This window comes from Petaurus breviceps, unplaced genomic scaffold, assembly GCF_028583685.1.
Source record: "Petaurus breviceps papuanus isolate PSGF00001 unplaced genomic scaffold, PetGlider_PUasm1.0 208, whole genome shotgun sequence".
NCBI lineage: Eukaryota > Metazoa > Chordata > Mammalia > Diprotodontia > Petauridae > Petaurus > Petaurus breviceps.
Genome location: NW_027185852.1, coordinates 32284933 through 32307998, shown reverse-complemented (window position 1 = coordinate 32307998; position 23066 = coordinate 32284933). Strand labels below are relative to the sequence as shown.

At 40.7% G+C, this 23066-nt stretch overlaps 1 protein-coding gene across 8 annotated transcripts in view; it reads right to left on the bottom strand.

Moving 5' to 3' along the window:
• Positions 1–23066, bottom strand: part of LOC138165446 (ecotropic viral integration site 5 protein homolog) — a 219209-nt gene that overhangs the window by 167476 nt on the left and 28667 nt on the right. The window contains exons 1-2 of one of the 8 annotated variants that reach the window (XM_069093824.1): positions 22286–22512; positions 2028–2195 (exon numbers count right to left, since the gene is read on the bottom strand). The exons of 6 other annotated variants lie outside the window; for them this stretch is intronic. The gene's annotated coding sequence lies outside the window, so the exon portion shown is untranslated. Of the gene's footprint in view, positions 1–2027; positions 2196–22285; positions 22513–23066 lie in introns of those variants that run through there. One more of the 8 variants, XM_069093823.1, reaches the window with a different exon arrangement.

The following is a 23066-nucleotide window of genomic DNA, read 5'->3' as shown; positions in this document are numbered from 1 at the left end:
TCTGATCAGTCACAGTCCAACACTACTGCATGTGAGCCATGCACTAAACTCCCTGAGGAAAGAAAGGGAGTATCCTGTATCAGAAAACAGCAGCCAGGATTTGACGGGGTGGTAGACACGGAGGTCACACTGCCAAGACGGGTCAGAGGAGTGGCCTGACTGCACCCTGGCTTTGCTGAACTGGAGGTCAGCTTTCTATCCACTATGTTGTGCTGCATACCTAACAAAGTTATAGAGGAAATCTAAAAGAAGACATAAAATAAAAATAATCACCAGTGAACTGATCCCCCCTGATCAGAAGTAAACTCTACCATCCACCACACCCGGGCTAGGGCAACATCCTGCTGGTTGGTTCCCCTGCCTCAAGTCTCTCTCCACCCAGCTGTTAAAATGATCTTCCTAATGCACAGCTCTGACCATATCACCCCCCTATTTCAATAATCTCCAGTGGCTCCCTGTTCTCTCCAGGATAAACTCTGAAGCCCCTGTTTGGCTTTTCAAATTCTTCATCACCAGGCCCTTTCTTATTTTTTCAGTCTTCTGATGCCTCACTCTTTCCACTTACTCTGCAAACCAGTGACACAGGTCAAACTCACCCATGACACTCCATCTCCTACCACGTTCCCCATGCCAGAAATCTCTCTTTCTGCTCTTCTCTGCGTCTTAGCTTCACTGACTTTTAAGGTCTCGGCTCAAGTCCCACTTTCTTCAAGAAACCTTTCCAAGTCCTTCATAATCTTCAAGCCTTCCCTCGGACACTATCCCCAGTTGTGTGTGTACGCAACATGTCTTATTTGTACAAGTTGTTTCCATGCTGACTCCCCACTTAGACTGTGGGCTCCTGAGGGCAGATACTATTTTTTGCCTCTCTTAGTAGCCACAGTGTCTGTCAGAGAAGTTGTTTAATAAATTTGAATTGATTTGACAAGATGCAGTTCCACAGACTAGTAGTACCTCAAAAGAAAATGACTTCAATATCAAAGGAGACAATCCCTAAGAAAAATGATGGGGGTGGCTAGGTGGCTCAGTGAATAAAGCACTGGCCCTGGAGTCAGGAGGACCTGAGTTCAAATCTGACCTCTGATACTTAACACTTACTAGGCGTGTGACCTTGGGCAAGTCACTTAACCCCATCTGCCCTGCCCTCCCCCCTCCAAAAAGCCAAAAAAGAAAAATGATGAAGGCCTTAAGTATTTCTACATCAATGACCCTTTTTACTAAAGTGTATCTGTATGATACACTATGAAAGTCAAATGTGAAGTGAAAGATGACATGTCTTATTCATATGATTTTGTCCAAAAAAGTCCCCCAAAACCAAATATTTCATTTATATTTATACTTTACATTTACACTTTATTCTTTGACCAATCTAAGAATTAGTACAAGTGCACTTATAACCTAAATTTTGTCAAATATAAGATAAAATAACCTTTTTCATCATTTTAGCTTCATTTTTCAAAGAAGTTCCAAATGAAATTTTTTGCCACTATTTATTATGAAATGTTGATATTCATTTTAAAAGTGGAAGCATTTGAAGTGACCTTTTTCCAAATATAAATTATGTTCAGCAAACAAGGATTTTCTCTACTTAGCTGTCTGCCTTTTCCACCACTCCCTATACTGTAAATGCTATTATAGGAAGCATCATATTATTTATTCACATATCTTCCCTAGCATCTTAGCACAGTACTTTGAATAAAGCACATGCTTAAAAAGAAAATATCTGCTGAATTCACATCAATGAAGAAATATTAAAAGGAATAATTTTTTTAAAAAAAAGTTTAAATAATTAACAAAAATGGCTAGAAGCAGAAAAAAATATACTGGTTGTCACTTGACAGCAATAACAAAAAAGTTCTGTTTTTTCCTGTCACAGCCATAAAAATTTGCAAACCTTATAAATGGTTTGTTTTGTTTTGTTGGTAAGTATAGCTTCAGAATTTCTCTATCATTCACTATTTCCATGGGAATCACAGTTTTTTGCTTTTTTTTTTTTTACTAAACAAAATTGTGCTTATTTAACTCACCTAAAGTGTAGCTACTTAAGATTTCTGTTCTACTTTGTCTGTGGATCATTCCTCTGTAGTGTCCAACAGCAGTCAGCCAGCATGTTTGGACTCCATGTCCCTGGCATCACTTTTCCATTGTGGAGATTTCTCGATGGAAGCATTCCCCCTGCTCAACACTGAGAGGACCTAGGGTTTCCAGGAAGAAGTCCAAATGTGAGTCCATGAAATGGATCTTGAGTGACATGTCACATCTCATTACTTTATGAGGTCTTGAGAAGATCACTGACAATTTCTTGTTAATTTTTTGCTTTGCAGTTTCCCAAAAAGTTTATGGTTGCCTTTCAAAAATGATTTCCAGGCAGCTCCTTCAAATTTATTCAACTGTTCTTCAAAATGTCTGTCTTTCATTGATACTCTCATCTGAGGACCTACAAATCTCTCCTCTTTGATTTTAGGTGCACTGATTTTTGGAAATTTATTTTCCAGACAAATAAATATCTCACTTAGACATTTCAATCCATCACCCTGACATATTTTTCTCAAATCAAGTTTAGTGCTCATTTAATAGTAAGAGCTCTCCATGACTAAGCAGTGGCTGGCTCAGCAGGGAGGGGAAGAGGCCGGGCATTTATTAAGCACTTACTATGCCAGGCACCGTGTTCAGTGCTTTACAAATGACGTCTCATTTGATCCTCACGGCAGCCTGGTATGGTAAGAGGTATTATGATCCCTATCTTTACAGTTGAGGAAACTGAGGCAGACCGAGGTTACTCCATTGGCCCGGAGCCCCACAGCTACTGAGTGACAGAGGTTACATTTAAACTCAAAATCTTGACTCTGGGTCCAGTATTCCATCCTCCCACCCCCACCCCCGTCCCCCAGCTCTCACATTTTCCTGTCCTGAAATCAGTTCTTTCCTTTGAGAGTGTTTTCTAATGCAGTGGGGGTTTTCTCTGTCAGTCAACAAACACTTGTTCAGTACTTAACTCTGTGCCAAGCCATGCTGTTTCATTCAAAACGAGAGCAGCACTATCTGGCTACCTAAACTGTAATACTAACCAAGAGTCATTTTTTAATGCCCAGGGATATGCCAAGTGCTTTAAACACTTGAGTGCCTTCTTGCAAGAGATTCCACCCTTTTAGTCCAACAACGAAAATTTCAGTTGGATTTCCTTAAAAATTAAGTTAGTTCATTTTGCTGCTTGCGTCAATAAGGACGTATGGCCAGAAAGAGGAGGCCTGACATGGGCCTGCTTTAGTATGCGAAGATTGTTCTTCACTGTGTAAAACAGATCTTAGAGCTAATGGCTGATCTGGACACTGTAAAGTATACCAGAAACCAGGTGAACGGTCTTTTTGCTCTTTCCAGATCACAGAAACCTCAAACCACAGGTGACAAGATCCCTATATCCAGTTAATTAATATTCTAATACAAGTGACAGTACCCAAGTGAGGGCCAAGCCACCTGCTCATCACCTGCCTTAGAATCAAAACAGTGCTCATCTGTGAAGATTCATCTCTGAAACATTAAAGCTGGCACACAGCAGACTTAACAAAAAACCATTTAAATGTGTGATAGAATTAGGGGGCCAGTGTAAAGGTAAGGTATGCCCGAAATCTGAGAAGTATAAAGCACTTGAGACAGCAGTGTTAGAAACAATATCACTGACCAGTGACCCTAGCACACACACAACGGAGGGAACCGTTGGCCAAGGCTGGGCTTCACTGCCCGGCTGAACATCAGGGAACACATGCCAACTACATAGCACTTGCAAGCTAGGACTTCAAGAAGCATGCAGGGAAAAGTTAACTAATGCCTTCTTACCACTCTCCTACCAAACCACACTTAATTAATGATCCAAAATGAAAAATCTGTATCAAGTCACATAACTCAGTAAAAGGAGTGGACAAATGGCCACGCTTTTTAACATAAAAAACTACCCCCACATACAACACCTAGGAATGTCCACATGAAGACAGACATACCTGAACATTTAAAATGGACTTCAGCGACAGAATGAAAAAGCACTAATTAAGCCCTTCACATGATTCCAATAGAGTGATGTCATTCTGGCCCTCTTTGAGAACAAAAGACAACAATCATGAACCACCGCCATCTAGGATCATGTCTTGTACACAGCAGGTGCTTAATAAATGCCTGCTGATACACAGTACACAGCATACCCCTTTCATGATTTGTGGATGTAAAAAACAGGCAAAATGGAATGGGCATGGAAAGAGGGCAGTGTGCCTGAGAAGACTCTAAGCAGTTTCCCAATTAGAAAAAGGAGTTTCTTATGTAACCTCAAGTAGCTCCTGGGGATTTCTGGTTTTGAAGCATGGATTCATTTTGCATTATATCACCAATGTAATAAACTGAGGACCAACTGATACTAGTGCCTTGCAAGAGTTTAATAAACAATGAGCTGAAGCAGTCTGGCAGCCTCTGGAGACTGAAGAGTATGGACCTTCTAGGAAGGTTAGCACACCTTGCAAAGAGATTTGAAGGAAAACCAGGCTGAGCTGAGGTTTAATTACTCAAATGGAGTTTACAGAATCCAGGATTCTCAAAGCATGTTAAGTCAGAACAAGTCAGGGTTTTTTTTTTTTCCCTCATTCCTTTTTTTTTTTTTAAGCAATCGGGGTTAAGTAACTTGCTCAAGGTTAAACAGCCAGTTATTTCTGGGTGTGGTGCTAAGTATCTGAGCCCGGATTTGATCCCCCAGGTCATCCTAACACTGGGGCCGGTGCTCTTACTCGCTGAGCCACCTGGCCGCCCCTAAGCAATTGGGGTTAAATAACTTGCTCAAGGTTACACGGCCAGGTGTTTCTGGGTGGGTGCTAAGTGTCTGAGCCCGGATTCGATCCCCCAGGTCATCCCGACACTGGGGCCGGTGCTCTTACTCGCTGTGCTACCTGGCAGCCCCTTTTTTCCCCATTCTTGAATAGCCTTGGTTCTGTATCCACTAGCACTTAGCACTTAGCCTGGCACACAGCAGGTGCTTCTACTAAGTGACTGTAAGAGAGGAAGACTCAAAGATGAGGCCATCTTTTCATAATTGACAGTCTGGTAACGGAGCAGCATCTAGCATTATAAAGCAAGGGTGAGAACTGCAGGGCTCTGGAAGGTATGGAAAAGATATCAGGCAAGCACACACTCATCAGCACCAACCACTTAAAAGCACTATCACCTGATCAACTTACCAAGGAAAAACAGGCTAGAAAGACAGCCAACTAAGTACCAGCAGCACAGGTGGAGGGGAGGAAGGGTTTGTCCAGAGATAATTTACTAGGGACACAAAGGAGGCTACCAAGCTACTGTGTTAGCATGGCAGTGCAAAGATCTCCGAGTAAATGAGATCAATTCTACCTTCAGACCAGTTGGCCCTTTCACACATGCCTGAACTGATCTACAAAGCTCAATATGTATTAACTGTGATGTGGGACATCAGGGCTCAGAACCCGATGACTCCATCCCAGCTCCCTAACACTGAAAAACTGTGACACCTGGGAAAGTCCTGTGACCCTTCTGAGCTGTAAAGTGAAGATAAATAAATGTCCTTTCCAGTACTGGGGTGAGGATCCAATGAAAGCCACTGGGTGGTATATAACATCTACTTCTGGACATGTGGAACAACAAAACACGTTTAATCTCTCTTCCTTGGCACAGTTCTTTACTTCAACAGAGTTATCACGTCCTCCCTAAATCTTCTCTTCCACAGGCTTGATACCCCCATTTCCTCACGTGGCACAATCTCAAAACTATTGTGCAGGACAAACTCTGTAATAACCACAACAAACACCATATTATAGGAAGTCCAAAAAATCCTCAGAAGTCAAGAGGATGTTATAAATGCCCATATGCTGCAAAGTGTCCTAGAAACCAAGACAAACATTTGATTCCAAACCAATTTAATTTGGTTATAATGAGATCAAGAATTTTTAAAGTACTTTTAAAGATACTACTAGAATGTTTCATTTGCTTCAAATTTACAAATTTTACTCCACTTACATCTAATTACGCATGATCCTTCTACATGATTTTATATATCAAAATAATCAGGAACTTTCTTAAATTTCATAATCAAAGACATTCATATTACTACATACTCTCTGCTCTGAAAGGGCTAACAAAACATGTATCATACAGTAGGATGATATATATAAAACTATTTTAATTATACTATGATATTACTAAAGCAACACTAGGAATCTGAATATATCACTTGATACCACCCAATAATTCTAAGCTTAAAGAATGGCACAAGCATACCAGAACATCTGTTGTAAAAGTTGGTTTCCTAAAAGTTTATCAGACTAGTGATTAAAAGTTAATCTCTAAGCCCCAAAAAGGAAATCTATATGGAGTCATCAAACTCACAGTGTCTTAGCCAAAGGTATATTAGTAGATGATACATTAATTGCATCAAAGTCTCAAATATAAACTCTATTACCAAACAAATGTAAACCTTTTGGCATTTAAAGCACTACACTCTGGCTCCACCTATTTTTATAACTGTTATCCATGCCTCCCTTTCACACACTCTACCATGCAGCCAAATTGCGCTTCTGGCTGTTCCTTCTACATAATACTTCATCTCTGCAAGCTCCACACTTGCTGTCCCCAGGGGGCTAGAAAGGACTCTTTTTTCACCTCCATCTCTTGGAATCCCTGTTCAAAAGAACATTAAAACTCAGTTCAAATGTTACCTCCTACATTAGATCCTTTCATGACCCCTACTAGCAACAATATCTCCTCTCCTCCAAGTGACATAGTACATATTTTAGCAATATTTATTCAGTCAATCCTCAACATTCTCACACTGGCAACTGAGCACATTCACAGCTATGCAAAGTGAAGAAAAAAATGAGAAGCCTGATGCAAGTTTATATCCAGAAAAAGGAAGAAAGTATTCATAAAAGCATTTATGCATCTTCTCCAAAAAGTGTTAAATTAACCTCTCCAGTGCAAAATGAAGGAACTGGGGAAAAAAATGGAAATGGAAAAGCAGCTGTTTATGAGCAAATGAAATGGTGGTTGCCCCTGTCGTCTCCGGGGTGCTGGGCCAGTGAGGCCCCAGGGACTCTCCTGAGGAATGTGCTTTTCATCAGGAAAACAGTTCAACTACAGAGCCAAAAAGAATATTAGAGATGGCGATGTTGGCCCTTTCCCTCTCTTACCTTGCAGTTTTTCTGATATCCCTTCCCTTCTGAGGTTGCTTCTCCTCTCCCCTGCATTTTATGGGTTATTTCATGGTTAATGTATTAGGAAATGTAATTAATGTTTTGTTACAAAGAACTACAAGTATAAAAGTGTATTTTCAGCCATCTCCAGCAAAAGATTACAGTTTTTGGTGATCACGGGAACCCACCCATTTCGCATAGGCTCAATGTATCACCATTTGCATTTCTTACCTTTTTACCTTGCCCTTTTTCAGTAATGTTACTCTGCGAAAGTTGAGGCCTGACTGTACACAGCGGGTGTTGGCCCTTTTCCTTTTTACCTTGCGGTTTATCTGATATCCCCTCCCTTCTGAAGTAATATGTACATGTACTTTGTTACTACTGATAGAATGTAAGCTCCTTGAGGGCAGGGCTTATTGGTTTCTGTATGCCTGGCACCCAGGGATAGGAAACAGAGATAAGTGATTGCACTGGTGCAGGGTACTCCCTCTACTAAGGCAGCTCAGCACTGAGGCCAAGGTGCCTTGCCCAGGAGTACAGAGCCGGGATGTGTCAGACATTTGCTAGCCACTACCACTTTGTGTCGACCTTCCTGGCACAGCAGATGCTGAATACTTAATACCCAATTTACAACCTATCAGATCCTGCAGTCTACAGAGAAGTTATCTTCTCCCAAACTTCTCTTCTCCAAGCTAAATATCCCCAGTAGCTTCAGTTTGATCCCTCTGCAGTATGTAGTATTCTATCCTGGTCAACCTCCTCTGGACATGCTCCAGATACTCAAATTTTATTATACTTTCCAAAACATAGCATTTAAAACTGAATACTCTCAATACAGTCAAACCATGGCAACATACAGCAAGATCGCCTCCCCATTCAAAGCTGTACCTCTCAACACAGACTAAAATTACACTAAGCACTTTGGGCCAATATCTCACAGCATGGGTTCCTAGGAAGGCTGCCCGCTAAAACCTCCAGGTTGCATTCACTAGAGCTGTTTTCTAGCTATGCCTCCCTTACTTTTTCTTGTGCAAACTGAATTTTTGAAACCAAGTGTAATGATAAGAATAAAAATAACTGTACTTTATAATAAAAAATAAATAGTACTTTAAGATTTGCAAAGCACTTCAGTATAGGACTAAAATTTCTATCAAATGTCACCTTACTAGATTAGATTCAGGACCCTGACTGTTATCCAATACATCAGGGTCCCAGCTTCTTTGAATCTAAAAATCTGATAAGGATGCCCTCTATAGTCCCATCTAAGTCACTTCTTCAAAATGTTAACCAGAGCATGGCCAAGGACAGATTCCTGAGGCACTTCTATGGAGACTATCCTGCAAGCTAATATCAAAACCATTAATAATTACTTTGTGAGTCTGTTTAGACATTCAACTAGTTCTGAATCTACCTAACCATACTACCAACAGTAGTAAAATAATGCACACCTGAGAGGGGAACAGGCAGAAGAAGCCATCCACTAGAGAGGAGGAGAACAGCTTCAATGACAAAGATATTGCTGAAAGGGGTGGCAGCAAAACAAGTATCAGCAAAGAATCAATGATTTCCTAGCAGTACTTCCTAGAGTGAGAATAGGACTGGGAAAATGGATGGTGGGTAGGCTGATGATTAGCAGGGTGGAAACAGAGAAGGAGAAGATGGTAAAGGAATTAGGTGTGAAAGATGGTGAATTATCAAAATAGCCAAGACTGAAGTCAAAACAGGGAGTAATTAAATGAATGACAAGGGAAACATCTCAGGAATGGAGGTCACACTGAAAGAGAAAAAGCAAATTCAAAATTTATCAGATGGTAGGAGAGAAACAACAGTTGGACAATGGGATCACAAAGAGACACAACTGAACAATAAGGACAAAAACAAGCAGGAGATTCCAGTCAAAGAGAGGAAATTTCTTTAAAGCATAGTAACTTCAAATAATACTCCTATCTCATGTGTGACCCCTCTCTTTGGGTGACTAAAGAAGATTGGAAAAGGTGGTCAGAAACTAGAAAAGGAAGTCACCAAAGTATAAAGGACTAGAGTGGAAAGCACTACCACCTGCATGCTGAAGTCATTGAGGAAGGTCAGCAAATGACAGTGATAAGCAAGGATCAGAAGGCATGACTTCAAAAGAGAAGTTATTGAGATCAGTGGTCAGAAGAAGGAAGTGGGAGCGGGTAGGTAGTAAGGCATATGCAGACTCCTCCTCTTGGCTCTGAGTTAAGGGGTTTGAGAAAAGAAATAGGCAGAACTGGAAAAGATGGTCAAGGGAGAAACCCTGGCTTCAGGTAGAAGATGAATGGGGATTCTTAGGGGGCACAGCTAAAGGATCAGAGTCAGGTTAAGTACTGGGCAAAAGGGTTAGAATGAATAAGGAAGAAAATGGGAAAGACACAGCAATAATAACAATAGCAAGGGACACATCAGGAAATGACTAAAAAAGAAAACAATAAAACCTTTAAAACAAAAGAAAATGTAAGAAAAGTATATACAGACTTTTGTGAACTAAAGTCTGTATCTTTCTTTTTGGCTGGCTGAGACAGAAAATACAAGGTTCTATTTTGTCTATAAAGTATCTAACATACATGTTTAAATGATTCCTGAATTCTGTAGCAGCCAAAACTCCTGAGATCACTTAAAATCATTTGAACATTGTTATCAGTCAAGCATGATAACCTAAGCATTTGCCAATGTCACAGGTGTCTTGTATGGAATCCAAAGGAAAGTTGGTTCCTTTTATCAATGGAAAGGCTTTCCAAACACTCCTACTCATAGTGTTTAATTAAATCAAGTTCCAGGGGCACCATATAGCCTCCCCAGTTAAATCCATTGTGTTTAGTCATGCCCAACTCTTCGTGATCTCATTTGGCCTTTTCTTGACAAAGCTACTGGAGTGATTTACCATTTCGTTCCCCAGCTCATTTTACAGTTGAGGAAACTGAAGCAAACAGGGTTAAGTGATTTGCCCAGGGTTACATAACTAATACCGTGTTTCCCCGATAATAAGACACTGTCTTATTATTTTTTTGGACAGAAAAACACCAGAGGGCTTATTTTCAGGGGAGGGCTTATTTTAATGAACATTGACAGCAATTTTAATAAACAGGTAAATGTGAACAAAAAAATGTACCTTTATTCAATAAGCAAATCACTGGGGAAGAACAGGATGACACGCTCACTGCTGCAGCTCTGATTGGCGCAGGGGATCACCTTCACTACAGTAGCAATCTCAATAGGGCTTATTTTGGGGGGAGGGTTTATTTTAGCGGAATCTTACACAGTAAGGGGAGGGCTTATTTTCGGGATAGGTCTTATTATCGGGGAAACACGGTAAGTACTGAGGTCAGATTTGAACTCAGGAAGAAGAGTCTTCCTGACTCCAGGACCAGCACTCTATGTACTGTGCTACCTAGCTGCCCTGGTTAAATCCATAGAAATAGCAAAAAACAGTATAGCCATCTAGAGCAGAGGGAAAAAACATATAAGAAACCATACATGAAAAATCCACATTACCTTCACTGATATGCTGTGACAAGCAAGTCACTGAGTTAATCCACATACATATGCTGGGAAGGCACAGCAGCAGGAGAATGACTAGAAATAGCTCAGACTTCATTACATCTGTGAAATGGCAATGCTCCCAGGGAACCCAAATTGCCTATATCTGTAAATACACATCTCTGTAATACCACTATATATCATATGGCATCAGGAGAGACATTATATTACCATGTTTCCCCGATAATAAGACCTATCCCGAAAATAAGCCCTCCCCTTACTGTGTAAGATTCCTCTAAAATAAGCCCTCCCCCGAAAATAAGCCCTATTGAGATTGCTACTATAGTGAAGGTGATCCCTGCACTACACGCTACATTACGGTAACCTCTGTATGCACCGTCCCCTCCCTTCCCCCCGGGTGAAACGCACACCACGCTCCAAGCTGCATCCAATCAGAGCTGCAGCAGTGAGCGCGTCATCCTGTTCTTCCCCAGTGATTTGCTTGCTGGCGCCATTGAGAGCAGTACCGCAGAGGAGAGCTGAGGCAGGACAACATAAGCCCTCCCCTGAAAATAAGCCCTCTGGTGTTTTTCTTTCCAAAAAAAAATAAGACGACAGTGTCTTATTATTGGGGAAACACGGTAGTATTTTAATCAAAGTCTCTCATCATAAACCCCAGAGTGTAAGAAAGTATAAATAAATAGGCGGAACAATCTGACAAGGCTAAATACACAGAGGCAGTCCCCACATGGAAGGGATCAATTCTCAAGATATCTAAAGACAGGCAGACACTCAAGACCGGGAAAAATCTGGGATGGTACTGCTATCAAAAAAAGGCCATCCAGAATTTATCCATAGGGGTGACTAGGTGGCGCAGTGAGTAAAGCACCGGCCCCAGAGTCAGGAGGACCCGAGTTCAGTTCCGGCCTCAGACACTTAACACCCACACAAAAAAACTAGCCATGTAACCTTGAACAAGTTACTTAACCCCAACTGCCCTCCAAAAAGCAAAAAAAAAAAAGAATTTATCAATAGGGGAGACTAGGTGGTGCGGTGAATAGAGCACCGGCCCTGGAGTCAGGAGGATGTGAGTTCAAATCTGGTCTCAGACACTTAACACAAAAATTAGCCATGTGACCTTGGACTAGTCACTTAACCCCAATTGCCCTCCAAAAAAAAAAAGAATTTATCAATAACTACTGGCCCAAATGGCCACTTTTTTAATGAGAAAATAGACACACAGTGAAGGCATTCATCACAAGGGCAGATAGGTGGCATGGTCCTGGAATCAGAAGGACCTGAGTTCAAATCCAGACCCAAATATTTACTAGCCATATTACCCTCAGCAAGTCACTTAACCTTGTTTGCCTCAGTTTCCTCATTGGTAAAATGAGCTAGAGAGGGAAATGGCAAACCACTCCAAGTGTCTCTACCAAGAAAAAACCAAACAAAGTCACAACAGTCAGACCAACTGAAACAACTCAACAACAACAAAAAAAACAACATCCTCCCGACTTTGGGAGATAGGTACTATTATTATCCCATTTTATAACTGAGGGACCTGAAGTTAAATAATTTGCTAAATAATAATTTAAATTAAATAAATAAATTAAAAGGGTCATACAACTAGTAAGTGTTTGAGGTCCTACCTGAACTCAGGTCTTTCTGATAACTCCTCAGAGGCAGGGCAGAGAAGGGACTGTGACTACACTGGTACAAAGAGGAGCCACACTAATGAGATCACCCAAGTATGACTAAGACTCTCCCTCACTTGCAGACGGCTTTGTTACCAACCCTGGCAGTTCCATTAAAGCTTTTTAATCCTACTTTACCTGAAACTGCTAAGGGTTAAGTGTTCTAACTGTTTTCTATTTCTTCCTCTTCTCATCTCAGTCCTGGCACATCGACCAAGAAACAATTTCAAATCAGAATAACTCACCTCACATTCAGCAAATTGGTAAAGATGTCAAAAGCAGTGAAGAGTTAATGTTGAAAGGGTTACAGTGAAAGAGGCACATTAACACACTGCTGTTGGAGCTGTAAATTATTACCATCATTCTGTAGAGCAATTTGGAATTCTTTGAATAAAGTGATTAAAATGTCTACACCCTTTGTTTGAGATTCCGCTCCTTGGTATATATACCCCCAAGGAGTTAAGTGAGAAAAAGAAGCAGCACTTTTTGTGGGAGCAAAGAAATAGAAACAAAGTCGATGCCCACTGGATGGAGAATAGCTGCACACTGTGGTGTATGAATGTAGTGAACTATAACCATGCTGTACAAAATGATGAACACAACAAAAACAGAAGCATGGAAAGACTGACATGAATTGATGCAAAGCGAAGCAAGCAGACACAGGGAGCCAATATACACAAGGATAAAGGAACACACATGGAAAGAACTACCCCTCAGCAATAAAAAGCTAATGTTGAAAAATCACAAAGAACAAGGGTGGTCCCAAAGAAGAAATATGAGATGACATCTCCCCCCACCCCTCTGAAGCAGTGAAGGCTTCGGGTAGGAAACACTGCATAGACTGTCGGAATTTTTTTTCAATGTGTTGATCAGTTTTGTTGATTTTTTTCTCTTCTTCCTCTTAAAGAAGTTGTATAATAAGACTGAAAAGGTAAGTTGGGACAAGGTTGCAATAGTCTTTAAACGCCAAAGGAGTTTGTATTTGGTCCTACAAACAAAAGGGAAGCCACTGAAATAGTCTGAGCAAGGGTGGGCCTTATGCTTTAGAAATTACATTTTGGCAATTGTGTAGAAGATGAATTGAAAAAGGGAGACTCCTGAGGTAGGAAGAGTAATTTAGGAGGCTCCTGCAATTATCAGAAATATAGTCCGGACAGGTAGAATTATGCAATTTTATTTTCTTTGCTACCCAAAAGAGAAAAATAAAATTCCTCCCTAGATAGCAACAAAAATCACAAAGGTACATTCAGGTACATTCAACTAGTCCCTTTGCCTCAATATGGACTGAAAATACACAAACAAAATCAACACACTATTACAGAAAAAGCACTTAAGATATACTATTACCAAATGGCATCAGGAAATCTGAAAGAGTGTTACTCTTTATCAGTTGTTTTAAAAACCCCATCACTTGGGGCAGCTAGGTGGCACAGCGAATAGAGCACCAGCCCTGAAGTCAGGAGGACCTGAACCCAGGCCTCAGACACTTAACATTACTAGCTGTGTGACCTTGGGCAAGTCACTTAACCCCAGCTGCCCTGCCTTCCCCCTCCAAAAAAAAAAAGATAACCCCATTACCACTGTTTCAAAAAGTCCTATGAGGCAGAGACCTAAGTTTGTTTCAAAAATAAGAATAATAGTAAGAATCCTTTGGACAATTTAAAAATAAACACAATTACACATAAGACTATAACAAGGTATTAAAATTCCTACTTTAAAGTCAAGAGAGCTATTAAAAGGCAGAGTGGAGAGAGTGACCTTGAAAATACAAGAAAAAGCAGTGGCTAGGTGGCACAGTGAATAATAGAGCACTGACCCTGGAGTCGGGAGAACCTAAGTGCAAATCCAACCTCAGACACTTAATACTTAACTAGCTGTGTGACTTTGGGCAAGTCACTTAACCCCAAATGCCCTGCCCTCCCCCCTTCAAAAAGCAAAAAAAAATATATATATATATATAATAATAATACATGAAAAAAATCAACCATACTTCTTACTCAGAATTAAAGAATGCACAAAAGCAAATAGGGTACCATGAAGTAAAGCTATCAACAAACTAAAATAGACAAACAGCTAGGCATAGGATGTCCCAGACCAGCTCTGTTCATTAAGCATGTAAAATTTCCTGGGCCTCAGATTCCCCATTGTTTAAGTAGGAGATTTAACTGAATGATCTCCAATTTCCCCAAGAACATTTTTCTGGATGTTTTTAAATAAAAAATCCCTAAAATAGACACAAATGGATTCCAAGGATTACAGGATTTAGAAGGGCCTAGAGGGCTCATATCAACACTTGCCTGTCCCCCATCTTACAGATAAGGAAAGTTTAAATAACGCCTCCAAAGTCATACAGGCCGTGAACAGGAAAACAAGCTCAGCCCAAATCTTCTGACTCCAGCATCAGGCATTCTTTCTCCCACAATCTGGAAGCAAAGATCAGCTGGAGCAGCACGAGCACCAAACTCCAAAGGTCTTCTTCTCTGTTACTTGTTTTCGTGAATCTTCACAGTTTCCTCACATGACATCTCACATCACACACCTCATATCAATCGTTCCAGAAGATCTGTTTTTATTCACAAATATTCCTCTTCTTTGTCATGGAGATGGCAATGGTTTTTCAAATCTTGTGCCAGTACAGAATAAGCTCTGTGGAATTTAACTGACAAAGCCTGTCTAACATTTACTGGATGCCCACACACGTGAGGCACTGAGGATACAAAGACAAAAATGAAATATTCCTCAAGAAGCTTACAATCTACCAGAGGGATATGACACCCAGACACATAAATACAACATAAAAGCCAATACAAGAGACAGCAAACAGGACCTGGAAAAGATCTACTCTAGAGGGTCTACTCAGAACTGAGCAATGAAGGAGGAAACGGACAGTACATTGTGTAAAGACATGGGGAAAGGAGGGAGGCAGTTAGGTAGGTGGTTCAGCAGATAGAACACTCTATAGGCCTCAGATACTGGCTAGCTGTGCGACCCTGAGCAAGTCACTTCACCTCTGTCTGTCTTAATCCAATGGAGAAGGAAATGGCAAATCACTCCAGTTTCTTTGCCAAGAAAACCCAAATGGGATCATATGACTCCAGAACATGGCTAAACAGCAACATAGGAAAAGGAGAGGGCACACCCAGTAATGAGCAGGTGTGTGTGTTACTGGAACAGATGGTGCATGAGGGAAATGAAGAAATTCCTCCTAGAAATTCTTTCTTCCTTAGCATTTTTGGGGAATCTTATGGCCCAAATAACCTGAGGTCTTTCAGGTTCTGTCATCTTTGCTTCTAACATACTGAAGCCTTTCTCTACACTATCCTTTGAACCTTGTTCTGCTGCACATTCTGCCATGTCTGCCAAATGTTCCTTTGCAGACTTTTTTCCCACTGATTCCTTCGTACTTTGTACTGTTTTCTCCAAGTTACTGACATTTCTTATTTCTTTTTCCTTTTTTTCAATTCTAGAGCTTATTGATAGACCAGGAAGGTAATTGGGAGCCAGACTGTGAAGGGTTTCAATGACAAACTGAATATTTTATATTCTGTCCTGGGTCAATCAATCAATAAACATTACTAAGTATCTACTGTGCCAGGCACTGTGCTAAGCTCAAAGGCTACAAAAAGAGGCAAAAGACAGTCCCTGCTTTCCTGGAGGGCTCAGAGTCTAATGGGGAGACAATATGGAGGCAAATACATACAAAGCAAGTTATAAATAGGAAATAACAGAGCGAAGGCACTAGAATTAAGAGTGGTTGGGGACTTTAGATGGAAACTAAAAGAAGTTGTGGAGGTCAATGACTAGAGCAGAAAAGAGACAGCATTCCAGGCATGTGGGACAGTCTAAGAAAAGAGTCTGGAGTTGAGAGATAGAAGATCTTGTTTGTGGCACAGCCCAAAAGCCAGTGTCACTGATGTGAAGAGGACATGTTGGGGACTAAGGTATAAGAAGACTGGGAGGGGGCTAAGTTATAAAGGTCCTCGAATGCCAAACAGAGCATGCTGTAGGCAGTACAGTGAGCAGGCGTGATATGGTTGGCACTTTAGGAAAATAACTGGTGACTGAATGGAAGATGGAATGGAGTGGGGAGACACTCCAGGCAGGCAGACCACTGCAATAATCCAGGCATGAGGTGATGACGTCCTGCACCAGAGTGGTGGCAGTGTCTGAAGAGAGAAGGAGGTGTATTCAGGAAATGCTGCAAAGGTAACATCAGCAGGCCTTGATAATAGCTTAGAAACTGGGGAGAGAGAATAGTGAGGAACCCAGGAAGCCCCTTAAGTTGCAGGTCTGAAGGACTGGTGGGATAGTTTTGCCCTCCACAGTAATAGGTAAAGTAGGAGGCTGAGGGAGAAGTTGGGGGAAAGATAAGGAGCTCTGTTTTAGACATAATGAGTTTAAGATTCTACTGGAGAAGAGATGTGGGAAAATTGGGACACTAATGCACCATTGATGGAGTTGTGAACCAATCCAACCATTCTGCAGAACAACTGGGAACTACACCCAAAGGGCTGCAAAACTGTGCATACCCTTTGATCCAGCAATACCACTGCTAGGTCTATAAACCAAATAGATTAAAAAAAAAAAAAGGAAAAGTACCTATTTGTACTAGGTTATTTGCAGCAGGTTTTTTTTTTTTTTTTGTGGTGGCAAAGAAGTGGAAATTAAGGAGATGCCCATCAATTGGGGAATAGTTGAGCAAGTTCATGGATACATGTGGTACAGGGTACATGTGGCCCTGGAGTCAGGAGCCTGGGTTCGGATCCGGCCACACACACACACACACACACAAAAACCTAGCCGTGTGACCTTGGGCAAGTCACTTAACCCCAACTGCCCTCCAAAAAGCCAAAAAAGAAAAAATGAGTATGTAGGATGATTTCAGAAAAAAACCTGGAAAAGACTTAAAGAAACTGATGCAAAGTGAAGTGAGCAGAACCAGGAGAACACTGTACACAGTAACAAGTAATACTGTATGAAGTTCAACTCTGAATGACTTATTCTCAGCAATATGATTCGAGACAATCTCAAAAGACTCATAATGAAAAATGATAACCACCTCCAGAGAAAGAACTGATTGTGACTGACTGCTGACTGAAACATACTACTTTTCACTTTCTTTATTCTTCTTTTTTTTTGGCTCAAGTCTTTTTCCACAAAATGACTAAAATGGAAATGTTTTACATTGCTGCATATGTATAATCGATATCAGACTGCTTACCAACTCAGGGAGGCAGGAGGAAAGGAAGGGAGAAAAAGAAATTAGAACTCAAAATTTTAAGAATGTTAAAAATTGTTTTCACATATAAATGGGAAAAAAAACAAATTACTATTTAAAAATATATATCTACTAGACATTTAGTTTGAGATGTCTGAAAGATAGTTGAACATGTGAGACTGGTGGTCAGCAAAAAGACTGGGGCAGAAAAAGTAGATTTGAGCTTCATCAGCATTGAGATGGTAACTAAATCCATGGGAGCTGATTGAGATCACCAAGTGAAGAAGTACAGAGGGAAAAGAGAAAAGGATCCAGGAGAGAACTCTGAGGGACCCCTACAGTTAGATGGCGTGATCTGGAGAAAGATCCATCAAAGGAGACAGAGAAGGAGCAGCCAGATAAGCAGGTAGAAAATCAGGAGAGTGGTATATTGAAAACCTATCAAGGAGAAGAGGGAGATCAACAGTGTTCAAAAGGCTGCAGAGAGGAGGAAAAGAATGAGGAAAAGAAAAGACCTTTGGATTCTGCAACTAAGAAACCATGAGTAACTTTGGAGATGGAAGTTCTAATAGAATGATATGGTCAGAAGCCAGATTTGAAGGAGTTAAGAAGAGAGAAAGTGGGTGGCATCTATTGTAGACAACCTTTTTGAGTGTGGCCATAAAGGGCAGAAGAGATATAGGATGACAGTTAGTGGGAATAGAAGGATCAAGTGAGGAGTTTTTGAGGATAGGGAGACATGGGCATGTTTGTAGGAAGTAGGAAATGAGTCAGTAGACAGAGAAAGATTAAAAATAAGTGAGAGAGTGGATTGACAGAAGGGGCAATCTATTAAAAGAGAAGGGATGGAGTGGGATCACTTGAACAGGTAGAAGGGTCAGCCCTGGTAAGGAGTAAGTCCACTTTATCATATGTGAGACAGGAGTGAAGGAGGACATAGTGTCAGAAAACATCTGAATGATGAGAGATTAGGAAAAGGGAAGGAGTTCATAGAGAATGGTCTCAATTTTTTCTGTAAAACATGAGGCAAGGTTCTTGGCTGAAAGGGTGAGAGGAGGGAGACCCATGGGGGTCTGAGGAGGGATGAGAAGGTTTAGAAGAGCCACTGTGGAGAGTGGAACAGTGAGTTCATAAGGGAGGTATAGTAGGATTTCCTAGCAGCAGTGACGGCCCAGGTTAGGTTGTGCAACATAAATTTGTAGAGGATCTAGTCAGAACAGTTGCATGATTTCCTCTACTTCCATTCAGCTGTACATGTTTAGAAGCAGTGGCAAATTATGGGATTAATCCAAAGCTTACACTTGTTAGGACATAATCGGCAATATGAGTGGTCCAGGGATTCAAAAGAGCAGGACAGTGTAGAGCTGAATTGGTTCAACAAAGGGTCAAGATAGGGAGAAAAGAAACAGACTAGTGTAAGAAAAACTGCCTGGGAGAGAGTTGAGGGGTCAAGGGATTAGAGATCATGGTGAGGATAAACAGCAGGGTTTTGTAAGGGAGGGAAGAGGGAAAGATAAAAAGCTAATAGGTTATTATTGGATAAGAAATTTCAGAATTCTTGAACTTGGAGGTGGTATATTTGTGGGTGATGGCAAGATCAATGGAATGACCGTCTTTGTGTGTAGTTGAAGTAAGGTGGAAGAGTAGCTCAAGGGAAGTAGGTTGAACAACTGAGAGGTTAGAAACTTTGAGGGAAAGTAAACATCAGGTCAAAGGAATTCTTGCCCCCTTTTCTTCCTAGAGGCAGTAGGGTACCACTGAAGATTAGGGGTAGGGAAGTGACAGATTTATCAAGCTGACAAAATTTGGATCCAGGCAACAGCCTCTGTGACTGCTTTCTGAAGATCTGGTCAGGGAAGTCCAGAGTGCCTCTCCCTCCAGAAAGGTGAATACCAGGCAAACTTTTCTAAAACCACAGTAAGAGTCATAATGGCCATACAATGAGGTGAAGAAGGGTTTCAGTCCATGGAGGAAGTACCTACGCAAATGAAACCATGGATCCTTGAATGAATAAATGAAAAGATGAATGATAACACATGTATTAAGGGCTTGCTATGTGCCAAGAAATTCAAGTAGAAAAAAAATCAGACCATCTCTCAGAGAACTCACACTATAACTGGAGAAAACAACCCATAAAAGATGGTTCAGCCTCCAGAGGGATGAAAAGGGAAGTCTTAAGGGTAGAGAATCTCAAAGAGATGACAACGTCCAGATATCTGTTTATTTCGTCAATGAGTCAAATGACAGAATCTCGGGTTGGAGGGCACAGAGGCAGGTCAGGTGGTAATGAGAAGGGAACAAGTATTTATTAAGCACCCACTATGTATACAGAACTGTGCTAAGAGCTTTACAAATATTATCTCATATGATCCTCACAACAACCTTAGGTAGGTACTAATGTTATGTCCATTTTACAGTTGAGGAAACTAAGGTAAGACAGCAGATGAGTGACTTGGTCACTAGTGATTGTATGAGACCACATCTGAACTTGGGTTTTCCCAAGCTCAGGTCCAACGCCTGATCAACACCTAGAAGATGCTGGGACGCAGCAGAGGCGGCCCAGACAGTAAGGTCTAACAGGCTCAAGCCAGTGACCATTCTCCACTGCAGTGTCAGCAGTCAGGCAGCCCAGCAGGGTTCTGGCCACTCCTGTAGAATGGCACTGAAGGACTGAAATATAAACATTAACAAGATACAGAGTAATCTCAATATTGAAAATGAAGACATGAGCTTTTACTTTATGATAAAACAGGCTAAAACACATTATAGAACAGTGGTGTCAAACTCAAACAGAAACTGATCCCTATGGACAGGATATTTAGAAAACCCCAAATTAACATTACCTATGTTGTTCTGTACTTTTATTTATTTTGTTAAACATTTCCCAGTTACAGTTTAATCTGGCTTGAGTCCACTCAGTTTTATCTGAGAGTTTGACACCTCTGTTGTAGAGGACTTGTATGAGCAGAAATAAGGGAGAGCCAATCCTATATTGAGAATGAGAAATAGCAGATGGACAACCCGAGAGGCATATTAACATTCACAAAATAACAAAAGGGTATGAGGAAGGTGTAATAGTAATGGAATTTAAAGATCCCCTGTATTGGCATAGTTGAGTGTTAAAACCCAGAGCTTGTGAATCCCACTTGTGGGATGGACTTGTTGACATGAAAAGAGAGTGCTGAACTGGGAGGAGCTGGTGACTTAGATTTGGAGAGACACAAGAACTTTTTGGAAGCAGCACTTTTGGAGGCAAAGAGAGGCTGAGAGGATTGCTGAGGGCCACTTTGAATTGCCCTGGACTTTTGAGACCTGTCCCGGGAGCTGGGTGAAAGACAGTCCTGTTGTTGAAGAAGTCCTGGAACCTGGCTGTTGGTTAAGAGCTCCTGAGACTGTCCTGCAGACAGAGAGTGAATACTGTCCACTGGTGAAGGACAGTGCTGTTGTTGCAGGAGTCTGGGAACCTTTTTACAGGATCCTGAGACTGTTCTGCAGACAGAGAGTGAATTGTGCCCACTGGTGAAAGCCAATGCTGTTGTTGCAGAGGTCCTGGAACCCTGCTGTTAGTTCAGAAGCCCTGAAGAAGGATTTTCTTGTTGTATGTTTATAAAAATCCTGGAAGAGGGTTTTGCTAATGTTTTCAGGGGTCCTAGGACTGTTCTGCAGACAGAATGAATTAATGAGGACCCTGGCAATGTATCTTGTGGCCTTGCTAAGCTTTGTCTCCCCAGGAACAAAAATTGCTGAGAACTTGCCTTGGGTCAAGATGAAGAAAAGACCTCTCTTTGGGTATTAAATGCTGTGCTTAAGATTGTTGTAACTCTGGGATAGATGGCCTTTTCAGTTGTGATCCAGGGTTGGGAAACTTTTGACTTTTTTGCTCTGGGACTGACCAAATGGATGTACTTTGCTTATGATTGGAAACTAATCTCCATTTGAGAAGAGGGGCTTTGTGATTGACTAAATGAACGTACTGCCTAGGGGTGGAGTAGTACTTGGATATTATTGAATTACACTTGGTGAATGCTGTATTTTGAATTATGCTACATTTTTATTTTCTCTGTTCTTAATTTGTCACTGAGTAAAATGGAGAGCAGCTATGCCGGTATTTTGAACCTTGGGAAGTTGCCTTTGCTTGGCATTACAAAAGGCTTCCAGTGGTCTGGGTAGATCTGTGAGAAGACAGCCAACAACTGCAGAAGACATGCTGGAAACTTTGTGTCCCCTTTGAAAACAGTCTAGTAAAGCTTATAGACTTTTTCAGAATAGTATTTTTAAATGCATAAAATGAAAAACAAAGGGTAATTCTTTGTACATATCTAACATCCAAAAATTTTTTTTAATGAAATGACTTTTCTTAAATAATTTTTATAAACCACTTCAAGAAGTCAATTAAATAAACCAGATATTTTTTCTCCTCAAAACTGATTTCTCATCTACCAGACATAAAAATTAATACTATGCCTGCATATGAATAAGCTGAAAATTATACATCAAAGCAGTAATTTTACAGGCAAGTCAAAGACAAGGTAACATTTCTAGTGGTACCCAGAAAATTAAGGGATTAGGGATTAAAGTGTCCAAAAAGAATGGCGAGCCCTGAAGAGAAATATATGCCTTCACAATCTAGAATACCTTAGCTTTACTTTTAAAAACTCAAAATGGGCAAATACCAACAATACCTGGAGAGGTGAGCAGAAAAAGCTGTCCCCTCATGTTTCTACGTATTCGATCTTGGTTTGTCTGACAACAGCTCTTCAGAGCCAGTCACAGGATCTTTCTTGTATGCGTCAGACGGTTATGCTTTAGTCAATGTATTCTGCTTTTCAATGTCTGTTACTCAATGCTTGTTACATGAGTTCTATATGTACCTAATAAAACAAAGTCAATTAGAATCCACAAGGCAAGCTGAGTGAAACACTTCAATGGCTGGCCTTTCCTATTCAATCCACCCAACAATACTAAAGCAATAAGTAAATTAAGCTGACAGAGGACTTTAGATACTAGAGTTCTCTCCATGTTTACATAATTTCCTGCTCTGGTGTCCACTCCTCTTTCCTCCCACAATCATACTTTCAATTCTTCCCTTTTCTAAGTGTAAAAACATTATTATAAGTCAGGAAGGATAAATGAGCTCACCACAGGGACAAAAACCTGGTATTCAAGGGTATCATAACTAAGCAAACTTTACATTGCTTTTACAGTGGTTGGTATTCCTACATGCTTCTCAAGATACAGAAGCAAGTGATTTTATCACCTTAACCTCCAAATTTAATAACTTATAAGGCTTAAATAACTTATAACAATAGATCTAGAGCTGAAAGATACTTCCGAAAGAAGAATTTGGACAATCTTGGAGAAATTACAAAGTTCTGTTAATGAATCCAAGTTTCTTCCTTTTAAAAAAGACTTCTCTCTTTAATACTAATACTCTTTTAACATCCAGGGCCAGCCCCAAAGCTG